The sequence below is a fragment of the Denticeps clupeoides genome, unplaced genomic scaffold (genome assembly GCF_900700375.1).
Source record: "Denticeps clupeoides unplaced genomic scaffold, fDenClu1.1, whole genome shotgun sequence".
NCBI classification, from domain to species: Eukaryota; Metazoa; Chordata; class Actinopteri; order Clupeiformes; family Denticipitidae; genus Denticeps; species Denticeps clupeoides.
The window spans coordinates 97,443-110,065 of record NW_021629731.1 but is presented as its reverse complement, the minus strand read 5'-3'; the positions used below and the strand labels follow the sequence as shown (position 1 = coordinate 110,065).

The 12,623-nt window shown below is 40.9% G+C and overlaps 21 non-coding genes across 21 annotated transcripts; 9 read left to right on the top strand and 12 right to left on the bottom strand.

Moving 5' to 3' along the window:
• Positions 1-91: 91 nt before the first annotated feature.
• Positions 92-164, bottom strand: trnaf-gaa (transfer RNA phenylalanine (anticodon GAA)). The gene has a single exon. It is a non-coding gene; the product is annotated as a tRNA-Phe (tRNA).
• A 111-nt stretch (positions 165-275) lies between these two features.
• trnad-guc (transfer RNA aspartic acid (anticodon GUC)) lies at positions 276-347 on the top strand. Its single transcript has one exon. It is a non-coding gene; the product is annotated as a tRNA-Asp (tRNA).
• A 1,219-nt stretch (positions 348-1,566) lies between these two features.
• Positions 1,567-1,639, bottom strand: trnaf-gaa (transfer RNA phenylalanine (anticodon GAA)). The gene has a single exon. It is a non-coding gene; the product is annotated as a tRNA-Phe (tRNA).
• A 1,956-nt stretch (positions 1,640-3,595) lies between these two features.
• On the bottom strand, positions 3,596-3,668 carry trnaf-gaa (transfer RNA phenylalanine (anticodon GAA)). Its single transcript has one exon. It is a non-coding gene; the product is annotated as a tRNA-Phe (tRNA).
• Positions 3,669-3,779: 111 nt separating this feature from the next.
• Positions 3,780-3,851, top strand: trnad-guc (transfer RNA aspartic acid (anticodon GUC)). Its single transcript has one exon. It is a non-coding gene; the product is annotated as a tRNA-Asp (tRNA).
• Positions 3,852-4,556: 705 nt separating this feature from the next.
• On the bottom strand, positions 4,557-4,629 carry trnaf-gaa (transfer RNA phenylalanine (anticodon GAA)). The gene has a single exon. It is a non-coding gene; the product is annotated as a tRNA-Phe (tRNA).
• An 889-nt stretch (positions 4,630-5,518) lies between these two features.
• Positions 5,519-5,591, bottom strand: trnaf-gaa (transfer RNA phenylalanine (anticodon GAA)). Its single transcript has one exon. It is a non-coding gene; the product is annotated as a tRNA-Phe (tRNA).
• Positions 5,592-6,478: 887 nt separating this feature from the next.
• trnaf-gaa (transfer RNA phenylalanine (anticodon GAA)) lies at positions 6,479-6,551 on the bottom strand. Its single transcript has one exon. It is a non-coding gene; the product is annotated as a tRNA-Phe (tRNA).
• A 111-nt stretch (positions 6,552-6,662) lies between these two features.
• Positions 6,663-6,734, top strand: trnad-guc (transfer RNA aspartic acid (anticodon GUC)). Its single transcript has one exon. It is a non-coding gene; the product is annotated as a tRNA-Asp (tRNA).
• Positions 6,735-7,440: 706 nt separating this feature from the next.
• Positions 7,441-7,513, bottom strand: trnaf-gaa (transfer RNA phenylalanine (anticodon GAA)). The gene has a single exon. It is a non-coding gene; the product is annotated as a tRNA-Phe (tRNA).
• Positions 7,514-7,624: 111 nt separating this feature from the next.
• On the top strand, positions 7,625-7,696 carry trnad-guc (transfer RNA aspartic acid (anticodon GUC)). Its single transcript has one exon. It is a non-coding gene; the product is annotated as a tRNA-Asp (tRNA).
• Positions 7,697-8,402: 706 nt separating this feature from the next.
• Positions 8,403-8,475, bottom strand: trnaf-gaa (transfer RNA phenylalanine (anticodon GAA)). The gene has a single exon. It is a non-coding gene; the product is annotated as a tRNA-Phe (tRNA).
• A 111-nt stretch (positions 8,476-8,586) lies between these two features.
• On the top strand, positions 8,587-8,658 carry trnad-guc (transfer RNA aspartic acid (anticodon GUC)). The gene has a single exon. It is a non-coding gene; the product is annotated as a tRNA-Asp (tRNA).
• Positions 8,659-9,364: 706 nt separating this feature from the next.
• On the bottom strand, positions 9,365-9,437 carry trnaf-gaa (transfer RNA phenylalanine (anticodon GAA)). The gene has a single exon. It is a non-coding gene; the product is annotated as a tRNA-Phe (tRNA).
• Positions 9,438-9,549: 112 nt separating this feature from the next.
• On the top strand, positions 9,550-9,621 carry trnad-guc (transfer RNA aspartic acid (anticodon GUC)). Its single transcript has one exon. It is a non-coding gene; the product is annotated as a tRNA-Asp (tRNA).
• Positions 9,622-10,327: 706 nt separating this feature from the next.
• trnaf-gaa (transfer RNA phenylalanine (anticodon GAA)) lies at positions 10,328-10,400 on the bottom strand. Its single transcript has one exon. It is a non-coding gene; the product is annotated as a tRNA-Phe (tRNA).
• Positions 10,401-10,511: 111 nt separating this feature from the next.
• On the top strand, positions 10,512-10,583 carry trnad-guc (transfer RNA aspartic acid (anticodon GUC)). Its single transcript has one exon. It is a non-coding gene; the product is annotated as a tRNA-Asp (tRNA).
• A 707-nt stretch (positions 10,584-11,290) lies between these two features.
• trnaf-gaa (transfer RNA phenylalanine (anticodon GAA)) lies at positions 11,291-11,363 on the bottom strand. Its single transcript has one exon. It is a non-coding gene; the product is annotated as a tRNA-Phe (tRNA).
• Positions 11,364-11,475: 112 nt separating this feature from the next.
• On the top strand, positions 11,476-11,547 carry trnad-guc (transfer RNA aspartic acid (anticodon GUC)). The gene has a single exon. It is a non-coding gene; the product is annotated as a tRNA-Asp (tRNA).
• A 706-nt stretch (positions 11,548-12,253) lies between these two features.
• trnaf-gaa (transfer RNA phenylalanine (anticodon GAA)) lies at positions 12,254-12,326 on the bottom strand. The gene has a single exon. It is a non-coding gene; the product is annotated as a tRNA-Phe (tRNA).
• Positions 12,327-12,437: 111 nt separating this feature from the next.
• trnad-guc (transfer RNA aspartic acid (anticodon GUC)) lies at positions 12,438-12,509 on the top strand. The gene has a single exon. It is a non-coding gene; the product is annotated as a tRNA-Asp (tRNA).
• The last annotated feature ends 114 nt before the right edge of the window (positions 12,510-12,623 follow it).

Sequence of the window (12,623 nt, the reverse complement as noted above, 5' to 3'; positions counted from 1 at the left end):
TTCTTGCCTGTGAGGGGGAGGTCAGTTTCCAGATAAAGCATAGGTCTTTGTTAACAAACCAAAAATTGCATTTACACAGTCCAAACAGCTTTGCCGAAACCCGGGATTGAACCAGGGACCTTTAGATCTTCAGTCTAACGCTCTCCCAACTGAGCTATTTCGGCTCATACCTCATACCTACTATGAAATCAATCTAAATGTCACAAACCACTGTTGCAAGAAACAAACATGCTTGAAGTTCTAAAGACCTATGATAACAAAGAAGCAGGGCCAGCTCCTCGTTAGTATAGTGGTGAGTATCCCCGCCTGTCACGCGGGAGACCGGGGTTCGATTCCCCGACGGGGAGGCGATGCTTTTGTGTTTTTTATTTGCCATTAGAGATTACCTTGATCTCCATTAAAAAAAAAAATCATGTTTTTGAACACAATTAGATTTCTGTTTATGGAACCCAAAGGTTTATGCTTTTTCCAGATAAAACCATTGATACAAGAATGCAGGCCTCTCTTGTCTTGGCACTTCAGGCGTTTTTGTTGGCTTTTTTGAGACCTGGTAATTGTTCTTGCCTGTTTTTATGGAACTAATATATGTAAAATTGTTCCATTGTAACAAAGAACCCAAAATAGACACAAAAAATAAATTATAGAGGGAAACAAAGAGAAAGAATAAGAAACAAACTCCAGTGAGGGAGGCCAGACCCTGGTAGAAGTAGAAAAGCTGAATGCAGGAACAATGTGAGAGTAGAACCCCCCGAGCAGTTGAGGGGGAAAGAGGCCTCTGTATGAGGTTTGAATCCTTTCTTTTATAATGGACGTTTATCTCACAGAAGTGTTGCAACTGATCAATCAGTTTCTCCTTTGAGGTTTATGCTTTTTCCAGATAAAACCATTGATACAAGAATGCAGGCCTCTCTTGCCTTGGCACTTCAGGCCATTTGTTGGCCTTTTTGAGACCTGGTAATTGTTCTTGCCTGTGAGGGGGAGGTCAGTTTCCAGATAAAGCATAGGTCTTTGTTAACAAACCAAAAATTGCATTTACACAGTCCAAACAGCTTCAGTCTAACGCTCTCCCAACTGAGCTATTTCGGCTCATACCTCATACCTACTATGAAATCAATCTAAATGTCACAAACCACTGTTGCAAGAACAAACATGCTTGAAGTTCTAAAGACCTATGATAACAAAGAAGCAGGGCCAGCTCCTCGTTAGTATAGTGGTGAGTATCCCCCGCCTGTCACAGCGGGAGACCGGGGTTCGATTCCCCGACGGGGAGGCGATGCTCTTGTGTTTTTTATTTGCCATTAGAGATTACCTTGATCTCCATTAAAAAAAAAATCATGTTTTTGAACACAATTAGATTTCTGTTTATGGAACCCAAAGGTTTATGCTTTTTCCAGATAAAACCATTGATACAAGAATGCAGGCCTCTCTTGTCTTGGCACTTCAGGCCATTTGTTGGCTTTTTTGAGACCTGGTAATTGTTCTTGCCTGTGAGGAGGAGGTCAATTTCCAGATAAAGCGTAGGTCTTTAACAAACCAAAAATTGCATGTACACAGTCCAAAGAGCTTTGCCGAAACCCGGGATTGAACCAGGGACCTTTAGATCTTCAGTCTAACGCTCTCCCAACTGAGCTATTTCGGCTCATACCTTGTAGCCCTTTCACTTGGCACTAGGTGTTTATTCATGTACAAGGGCCTGCCTTCCACAGTTGGGTTTTTGCTCATGCCTAAACAGAAGATATTATCTGATATTGTGTGCTAAATAAGTGGATTGCTTATTAAATGAGGATTTGGCTTAATAATTCAGTGAAGAAATATAATTTAGTAAGGCACAATTGACTTTAGTTCACATCTCAATTGACTATGAAATCAATCTAAATGTCACAAACCACTGTTGCAAGAAACAGACATTCTAGAGGGAAACAAAGAGAAACAATAAGAATCAAACTCCAGTGAGGAAGGACAGAGCCTGGAACAATAAGAAAAGACAAATGAATGAACAATGTGAGAGTAGTACCCGGACGGAGCCCTCTGAATGAGGTTTGAACTTGTTTTTTGAACTTATCTGATGTTAGATGGACATTAACAGTCATGGCACAATAGATTTTAAATGATTGAACAGGTTCTAGTTCATAAACACAATAAGAATTCTTTTTATGGAACTAATATATGTAAAATGGTTCCATTATAACAAAAGAACCCAAAATAGACACAAAAAATAAATTATAGAGGGAAACAAAGAGAAAGAATAAGAAACAAACTCCAGTGAGGGAGGCCAGACCCTGGTAGAAGTAGAAAAGCTGAATGCAGGAACAATGTGAGAGTAGAACCCCCCGAGCAGTTGAGGGGGAAAGAGGCCTCTGAATGAGGTTTGAATCCTTTCTTTTATAATGGACGTTTATCTCACAGAAGTGTTGCAACTGATCAATCAGTTTCTCCTTTGAGGTTTATGCTTTTTCCAGATAAAACCCATGATACAAGAATGCAGGCCTCTCTTGTCTTGGCACTTCAGGCCATTTGTTGGCTTTTTGAGACCTGGTAATTGTTCTTGCCTGTGAGGGGGAGGTCAGTTTCCAGATAAAGCATAGGTCTTTGTTAACAAACCAAAAATTGCATTTACACAGTCCAAACAGCTTTGCCGAAACCCTGGATTTAACCAGGGACCTTTAGATCTTCAGTCTAACGCTCTCCCAACTGAGCTATTTCGGCTCATACCTCATACCTACTATGAAATCAATCTAAATGTCACAAACCACTGTTGCAAGAAACAAACATGCTTGAAGTTCTAAAGACCTATGATAACAAAGAAGCAGGGCCAGCTCCTCGTTAGTATAGTGGTGAGTATCCCCGCCTGTCACGCGGGAGACCGGGGTTCGATTCCCCGACAGGGAGGCGATGCTTTTGTGTTTTTTATTTGCCATTAGAGATTACCTTGATCTCCATTAAAAAAAAAAATCATGTTTTTGAACACAATTAGATTTCTGTTTATGGAACCCAAAGGTTTATGCTTTTTCCAGATAAAACCATTGATACAAGAATGCAGGCCTCTCTTGTCTTGGCACTTCAGGCGTTTTTGTTGGCTTTTTTGAGACCTGGTAATTGTTCTTGCCTGTTTTTATGGAACTAATATATGTAAAATTGTTCCATTGTAACAAAAGAACCCAAAATAGACACAAAAAATAAATTATAGAGGGAAACAAAGAGAAAGAATAAGAAACAAACTCCAGTGAGGGAGGCCAGACCCTGGTAGAAGTAGAAAAGCTGAATGCAGGAACAATGTGAGAGTAGAACCCCCCGAGCAGTTGAGGGGGAAAGAGGCCTCTGTATGAGGTTTGAATCCTTTCTTTTATAATGGACGTTTATCTCACAGAAGTGTTGCAACTGATCAATCAGTTTCTCCTTTGAGGTTTATGCTTTTTCCAGATAAAACCATTGATACAAGAATGCAGGCCTCTCTTGTCTTGGCACTTCAGGCCATTTGTTGGCCTTTTTGAGACCTGGTAATTGTTCTTGCCTGTGAGGGGGAGGTCAGTTTCCAGATAAAGCATAGGTCTTTGTTAACAAACCAAAAATTGCATTTACACAGTCCAAACAGCTTTGCCGAAACCCGGGATTGAACCAGGGACCTTTAGATCTTCAGTCTAACGCTCTCCCAACTGAGCTATTTCGGCTCATACCTCATACCTACTATGAAATCAATCTAAATGTCACAAACCACTGTTGCAAGAAACAAACATGCTTGAAGTTCTAAAGACCTATGATAACAAAGAAGCAGGGCCAGCTCCTCGTTAGTATAGTGGTGAGTATCCCCGCCTGTCACGCGGGAGACCGGGGTTCGATTCCCCGACGGGGAGGCGATGCTCTTGTGTTTTTTATTTGCCATTAGAGATTACCTTGATCTCCATTAAAAAAAAAAATCATGTTTTTGAACACAATTAGATTTCTGTTTATGGAACCCAAAGGTTTATGCTTTTTCCAGATAAAACCATTGATACAAGAATGCAGGCCTCTCTTGTCTTGGCACTTCAGGCGTTTTTGTTGGCTTTTTTGAGACCTGGTAATTGTTCTTGCCTGTTTTTATGGAACTAATATATGTAAAATTGTTCCATTGTAACAAAAGAACCCAAAATAGACACAAAAAATAAATTATAGAGGGAAACAAAGAGAAAGAATAAGAAACAAACTCCAGTGAGGGAGGCCAGACCCTGGTAGAAGTAGAAAAGCTGAATGCAGGAACAATGTGAGAGTAGAACCCCCCGAGCAGTTGAGGGGGAAAGAGGCCTCTGTATGAGGTTTGAATCCTTTCTTTTATAATGGACGTTTATCTCACAGAAGTGTTGCAACTGATCAATCAGTTTCTCCTTTGAGGTTTATGCTTTTTCCAGATAAAACCATTGATACAAGAATGCAGGCCTCTCTTGTCTTGGCACTTCAGGCCATTTGTTGGCCTTTTTGAGACCTGGTAATTGTTCTTGCCTGTGAGGGGGAGGTCAGTTTCCAGATAAAGCATAGGTCTTTGTTAACAAACCAAAAATTGCATTTACACAGTCCAACAGCTTTGCCGAAACCCGGGATTGAACCAGGGACCTTTAGATCTTCAGTCTAACGCTCTCCCAACTGAGCTATTTCGGCTCATACCTCATACCTACTATGAAATCAATCTAAATGTCACAAACCACTGTTGCAAGAAACAAACATGCTTGAAGTTCTAAAGACCTATGATAACAAAGAAGCAGGGCCAGCTCCTCGTTAGTATAGTGGTGAGTATCCCCGCCTGTCACGCGGGAGACCGGGGTTCGATTCCCTGACGGGGAGGCGATGCTCTTGTGTTTTTTATTTGCCATTAGAGATTACCTTGATCTCCATTAAAAAAAAAAATCATGTTTTTGAACACAATTAGATTTCTGTTTATGGAACCCAAAGGTTTATGCTTTTTCCAGATAAAACCATTGATACAAGAATGCAGGCCTCTCTTGTCTTGGCACTTCAGGCGTTTTTGTTGGCTTTTTTGAGACCTGGTAATTGTTCTTGCCTGTTTTTATGGAACTAATATATGTAAAATTGTTCCATTGTAACAAAAGAACCCAAAATAGACACAAAAAATAAATTATAGAGGGAAACAAAGAGAAAGAATAAGAAACAAACTCCAGTGAGGGAGGCCAGACCCTGGTAGAAGTAGAAAAGCTGAATGCAGGAACAATGTGAGAGTAGAACCCCCCGAGCAGTTGAGGGGGAAAGAGGCCTCTGTATGAGGTTTGAATCCTTTCTTTTATAATGGACGTTTATCTCACAGAAGTGTTGCAACTGATCAATCAGTTTCTCCTTTGAGGTTTATGCTTTTTCCAGATAAAACCATTGATACAAGAATGCAGGCCTCTCTTGTCTTGGCACTTCAGGCCATTTGTTGGCCTTTTTGAGACCTGGTAATTGTTCTTGCCTGTGAGGGGGAGGTCAGTTTCCAGATAAAGCATAGGTCTTTGTTAACAAACCAAAAATTGCATTTACACAGTCCAAACAGCTTTGCCGAAACCCGGGATTGAACCAGGGACCTTTAGATCTTCAGTCTAACGCTCTCCCAACTGAGCTATTTCGGCTCATACCTCATACCTACTATGAAATCAATCTAAATGTCATAAACCACTGTTGCAAGAAACAAACATGCTTGAAGTTCTAAAGACCTATGATAACAAAGAAGCAGGGCCAGCTCATCGTTAGTATAGTGGTGAGTATCCCCGCCTGTCACGCGGGAGACCGGGGTTCGATTCCCCGACGGGGAGGCGATGCTTTTGTGTTTTTTATTTGCCATTAGAGATTACCTTGATCTCCATTAAAAAAAAAAATCATGTTTTGAACACAATTAGATTTCTGTTTATGGAACCCAAAGGTTTATGCTTTTTCCAGATAAAACCATTGATACAAGAATGCAGGCCTCTCTTGTCTTGGCACTTCAGGCGATTTGTTGGCTTTTTTGAGACCTGGTAATTGTTCTTGCCTGTTTTTATGGAACTAATATATGTAAAATTGTTCCATTGTAACAAAAGAACCCAAAATAGACACAAAAAATAAATTATAGAGGGAAACAAAGAGAAAGAATAAGAAACAAACTCCAGTGAGGGAGGCCAGACCCTGGTAGAAGTAGAAAAGCTGAATGCAGGAACAATGTGAGAGTAGAACCCCCCGAGCAGTTGAGGGGGAAAGAGGCCTCTGTATGAGGTTTGAATCCTTTCTTTTATAATGGACGTTTATCTCACAGAAGTGTTGCAACTGATCAATCAGTTTCTCCTTTGAGGTTTATGCTTTTTCCAGATAAAACCATTGATACAAGAATGCAGGCCGCTCTTGTCTTGGCACTTCAGGCCATTTGTTGGCCTTTTTGAGACCTGGTAATTGTTCTTGCCTGTGAGGGGGAGGTCAGTTTCCAGATAAAGCATAGGTCTTTGTTAACAAACCAAAAATTGCATTTACACAGTCCAAACAGCTTTGCCGAAACCCGGGATTGAACCAGGGACCTTTAGATCTTCAGTCTAACGCTCTCCCAACTGAGCTATTTCGGCTCATACCTCATACCTACTATGAAATCAATCTAAATGTCACAAACCACTGTTGCAAGAAACAAACATGCTTGAAGTTCTAAAGACCTATGATAACAAAGAAGCAGGGCCAGCTCCTCGTTAGTATAGTGGTGAGTATCCCCGCCTGTCACGCGGGAGACCGGGGTTCGATTCCCCGACGGGGAGGCGATGCTTTTGTGTTTTTTATTTGCCATTAGAGATTACCTTGATCTCCATTAAAAAAAAAAATCATGTTTTTGAACACAATTAGATTTCTGTTTATGGAACCCAAAGGTTTATGCTTTTTCCAGATAAAACCATTGATACAAGAATGCAGGCCTCTCTTGTCTTGGCACTTCAGGCGTTTTTGTTGGCTTTTTTGAGACCTGGTAATTGTTCTTGCCTGTTTTTATGGAACTAATATATGTAAAATTGTTCCATTGTAACAAAAGAACCCAAAATAGACACAAAAAATAAATTATAGAGGGAAACAAAGAGAAAGAATAAGAAACAAACTCCAGTGAGGGAGGCCAGACCCTGGTAGAAGTAGAAAAGCTGAATGCAGGAACAATGTGAGAGTAGAACCCCCCGAGCAGTTGAGGGGGAAAGAGGCCTCTGTATGAGGTTTGAATCCTTTCTTTTATAATGGACGTTTATCTCACAGAAGTGTTGCAACTGATCAATCAGTTTCTCCTTTGAGGTTTATGCTTTTTCCAGATAAAACCATTGATACAAGAATGCAGGCCGCTCTTGTCTTGGCACTTCAGGCCATTTGTTGGCCTTTTTGAGACCTGGTAATTGTTCTTGCCTGTGAGGGGGAGGTCAGTTTCCAGATAAAGCATAGGTCTTTGTTAACAAACCAAAAATTGCATTTACACAGTCCAAACAGCTTTGCCGAAACCCGGGATTGAACCAGGGACCTTTAGATCTTCAGTCTAACGCTCTCCCAACTGAGCTATTTCGGCTCATACCTCATACCTACTATGAAATCAATCTAAATGTCACAAACCACTGTTGCAAGAAACAAACATGCTTGAAGTTCTAAAGACCTATGATAACAAAGAAGCAGGGCCAGCTCCTCGTTAGTATAGTGGTGAGTATCCCCGCCTGTCACGCGGGAGACCGGGGTTCGATTCCCCGACGGGGAGGCGATGCTTTTGTGTTTTTTATTTGCCATTAGAGATTACCTTGATCTCCATTAAAAAAAAAAATCATGTTTTTGAACACAATTAGATTTCTGTTTATGGAACCCAAAGGTTTATGCTTTTTCCAGATAAAACCATTGATACAAGAATGCAGGCCTCTCTTGTCTTGGCACTTCAGGCGTTTTTGTTGGCTTTTTTGAGACCTGGTAATTGTTCTTGCCTGTTTTTATGGAACTAATATATGTAAAATTGTTCCATTGTAACAAAAGAACCCAAAATAGACACAAAAAATAAATTATAGAGGGAAACAAAGAGAAAGAATAAGAAACAAACTCCAGTGAGGGAGGCCAGACCCTGGTAGAAGTAGAAAAGCTGAATGCAGGAACAATGTGAGAGTAGAACCCCCCGAGCAGTTGAGGGGGAAAGAGGCCTCTGTATGAGGTTTGAATCCTTTCTTTTATAATGGACGTTTATCTCACAGAAGTGTTGCAACTGATCAATCAGTTTCTCCTTTGAGGTTTATGCTTTTTCCAGATAAAACCATTGATACAAGAATGCAGGCCGCTCTTGTCTTGGCACTTCAGGCCATTTGTTGGCCTTTTTGAGACCTGGTAATTGTTCTTGCCTGTGAGTGGGAGGTCAGTTTCCAGATAAAGCATAGGTCTTTGTTAACAAACCAAAAATTACATTTACACAGTCCAAACAGCTTTGCCGAAACCCGGGATTGAACCAGGGACCTTTAGATCTTCAGTCTAACGCTCTCCCAACTGAGCTATTTCGGCTCATACCTCATACCTACTATGAAATCAATCTAAATGTCACAAACCACTGTTGCAAGAAACAAACATGCTTGAAGTTCTAAAGACCTATGATAACAAAGAAGCAGGGCCAGCTCCTCGTTAGTATAGTGGTGAGTATCCCCGCCTGTCACGCGGGAGACCGGGGTTCGATTCCCCGACGGGGAGGCGATGCTTTTGTGTTTTTTATTTGCCATTAGAGATTACCTTGATCTCCATTAAAAAAAAAAATCATGTTTTTGAACACAATTAGATTTCTGTTTATGGAACCCAAAGGTTTATGCTTTTTCCAGATAAAACCATTGATACAAGAATGCAGGCCTCTCTTGTCTTGGCACTTCAGGCGTTTTTGTTGGCTTTTTTGAGACCTGGTAATTGTTCTTGCCTGTTTTTATGGAACTAATATATGTAAAATTGTTCCATTGTAACAAAAGAACCCAAAATAGACACAAAAAATAAATTATAGAGGGAAACAAAGAGAAAGAATAAGAAACAAACTCCAGTGAGGGAGGCCAGACCCTGGTAGAAGTAGAAAAGCTGAATGCAGGAACAATGTGAGAGTAGAACCCCCCGAGCAGTTGAGGGGGAAAGAGGCCTCTGTATGAGGTTTGAATCCTTTCTTTTATAATGGACGTTTATCTCACAGAAGTGTTGCAACTGATCAATCAGTTTCTCCTTTGAGGTTTATGCTTTTTCCAGATAAAACCATTGATACAAGAATGCAGGCCTCTCTTGTCTTGGCACTTCAGGCCATTTGTTGGCCTTTTTGAGACCTGGTAATTGTTCTTGCCTGTGAGGGGGAGGTCAGTTTCCAGATAAAGCATAGGTCTTTGTTAACAAACCAAAAATTGCATTTACACAGTCCAAACAGCTTTGCCGAAACCCGGGATTGAACCAGGGACCTTTAGATCTTCAGTCTAACGCTCTCCCAACTGAGCTATTTCGGCTCATACCCTCATACCTACTATGAAATCAATCTAAATGTCACAAACCACTGTTGCAAGAAACAAACATGCTTGAAGTTCTAAAGACCTATGATAACAAAGAAGCAGGGCCAGCTCCTCGTTAGTATAGTGGTGAGTATCCCCGCCTGTCACGCGGGAGACCGGGGTTCGATTCCCCGACGGGGAGGCGATGCTTTTGTGTTTTTTATTTGCCATTAGAGATTACCTTGATCTCCATTAAAAAAAAAAATCATGTTTTTGAACACAATTAGATTTCTGTTTATGGAACCCAAAGGTTTATGCTTTTTCCAGATAAAACCATTGATACAAGAATGCAGGCCTCTCTTGTCTTGGCACTTCAGGCGTTTTTGTTGGCTTTTTTGAGACCTGGTAATTGTTCTTGCCTGTTTTTATGGAACTAATATATGTAAAATTGTTCCATTGTAACAAAAGAACCCAAAATAGACACAAAAAATAAATTATAGAGGGAAACAAAGAGAAAGAATAAGAAACAAACTCCAGTGAGGGAGGCCAGACCCTGGTAGAAGTAGAAAAGCTGAATGCAGGAACAATGTGAGAGTAGAACCCCCCGAGCAGTTGAGGGGGAAAGAGGCCTCTGTATGAGGTTTGAATCCTTTCTTTTATAATGGACGTTTATCTCACAGAAGTGTTGCAACTGATCAATCAGTTTCTCCTTTGAGGTTTATGCTTTTTCCAGATAAAACCATTGATACAAGAATGCAGGCCTCTCTTGTCTTGGCACTTCAGGCCATTTGTTGGCCTTTTTGAGACCTGGTAATTGTTCTTGCCTGTGAGGGGGAGGTCAGTTTCCAGATAAAGCATAGGTCTTTGTTAACAAACCAAAAATTGCATTTACACAGTCCAAACAGCTTTGCCGAAACCCGGGATTGAACCAGGGACCTTTAGATCTTCAGTCTAACGCTCTCCCAACTGAGCTATTTCGGCTCATACCTCATACCTACTATGAAATCAATCTAAATGTCACAAACCACTGTTGCAAGAAACAAACATGCTTGAAGTTCTAAAGACCTATGATAACAAAGAAGCAGGGCCAGCTCCTCGTTAGTATAGTGGTGAGTATCCCCGCCTGTCACGCGGGAGACCGGGGTTCGATTCCCCGACGGGGAGGCGATGCTTTTGTGTTTTTTATTTGCCATTAGAGATTACCTTGATCTCCATTAAAAAAAAAAAATCATGTTTTTGAACACAATTAGATTTCTGTTTATGGAACCCAAAGGTTTATGCTTTTTCCAGATAAAACCATTGATACAAGAATGCAGGCCTCTCTTGTCTTGGCACTTCAGGCGTTTTTGTTGGCTTTTTTGAGACCTGGTAATTGTTCTTGCCTGTTTTTATGGAACTAATATATGTAAAATTGTTCCATTGTAACAAAAGAACCCAAAATAGACACAAAAAATAAATTATAGAGGGAAACAAAGAGAAAGAATAAGAAACAAACTCCAGTGAGGGAGGCCAGACCCTGGTAGAAGTAGAAAAGCTGAATGCAGGAACAATGTGAGAGTAGAACCCCCCGAGCAGTTGAGGGGGAAAGAGGCCTCTGTATGAGGTTTGAATCCTTTCTTTTATAATGGACGTTTATCTCACAGAAGTGTTGCAACTGATCAATCAGTTTCTCCTTTGAGGTTTATGCTTTTTCCAGATAAAACCATTGATACAAGAATGCAGGCCTCTCTTGTCTTGGCACTTCAGGCCATTTGTTGGCCTTTTTGAGACCTGGTAATTGTTCTTGCCTGTGAGGGGGAGGTCAGTTTCCAGATAAAGCATAGGTCTTTGTTAACAAACCAAAAATTGCATTTACACAGTCCAAACAGCTTTGCCGAAACCCGGGATTGAACCAGGGACCTTTAGATCTTCAGTCTAACGCTCTCCCAACTGAGCTATTTCGGCTCATACCCTCATACCTACTATGAAATCAATCTAAATGTCACAAACCACTGTTGCAAGAAACAAACATGCTTGAAGTTCTAAAGACCTATGATAACAAAGAAGCAGGGCCAGCTCCTCGTTAGTATAGTGGTGAGTATCCCCGCCTGTCACGCGGGAGACCGGGGTTCGATTCCCCGACGGGGAGGCGATGCTTTTGTGTTTTTTATTTGCCATTAGAGATTACCTTGATCTCCATTAAAAAAAAAAATCATGTTTTTGAACACAATTAGATTTCTGTTTATGGAACCCAAAGGTTTATGCTTTTTCCAGATAAAACCATTGATACAAGAATGCAGGCCTCTCTTGTCTTGGCACTTCAGGCGTTTTTGTTGGCTTTTTTGAGACCTGGTAATTGTTCTTGCCTGTTTTTATGGAACTAATATATGTAAAATTGTTCCATTGTAACAAAAGAACCCAAAATAGACACAAAAAATAAATTATAGAGGGAAACAAAGAGAAAGAATAAGAAACAAACTCCAGTGAGGGAGGCCAGACCCTGGTAGAAGTAGAAAAGCTGAATGCAGGAACAATGTGAGAGTAGAACCCCCCGAGCAGTTGAGGGGGAAAGAGGCCTCTGTATGAGGTTTGAATCCTTTCTTTTATAATGGACGTTTATCTCACAGAAGTGTTGCAACTGATCAATCAGTTTCTCCTTTGAGGTTTATGCTTTTTCCAGATAAAACCATTGATACAAGAATGCAGGCCTCTCTTGTCTTGGCACTTCAGGCCATTTGTTGGCCTTTTTGAGACCTGGTAATTGTTCTTGCCTGTGAGGGGGAGGTCAGTTTCCAGATAAAGCATAGGTCTTTGTTAACAAACCAAAAATTGCATTTACACAGTCCAAACAGCTTTGCCGAAACCCGGGATTGAACCAGGGACCTTTAGATCTTCAGTCTAACGCTCTCCCAACTGAGCTATTTCGGCTCATACCTCATACCTACTATGAAATCAATCTAAATGTCACAAACCACTGTTGCAAGAAACAAACATGCTTGAAGTTCTAAAGACCTATGATAACAAAGAAGCAGGGCCAGCTCCTCGTTAGTATAGTGGTGAGTATCCCCGCCTGTCACGCGGGAGACCGGGGTTCGATTCCCCGACGGGGAGGCGATGCTTTTGTGTTTTTTATTTGCCATTAGAGATTACCTTGATCTCCATTAAAAAAAAAAATCATGTTTTTGAACACAATTAGATTTCTGTTTATGGAACCCAAAGGTTTAT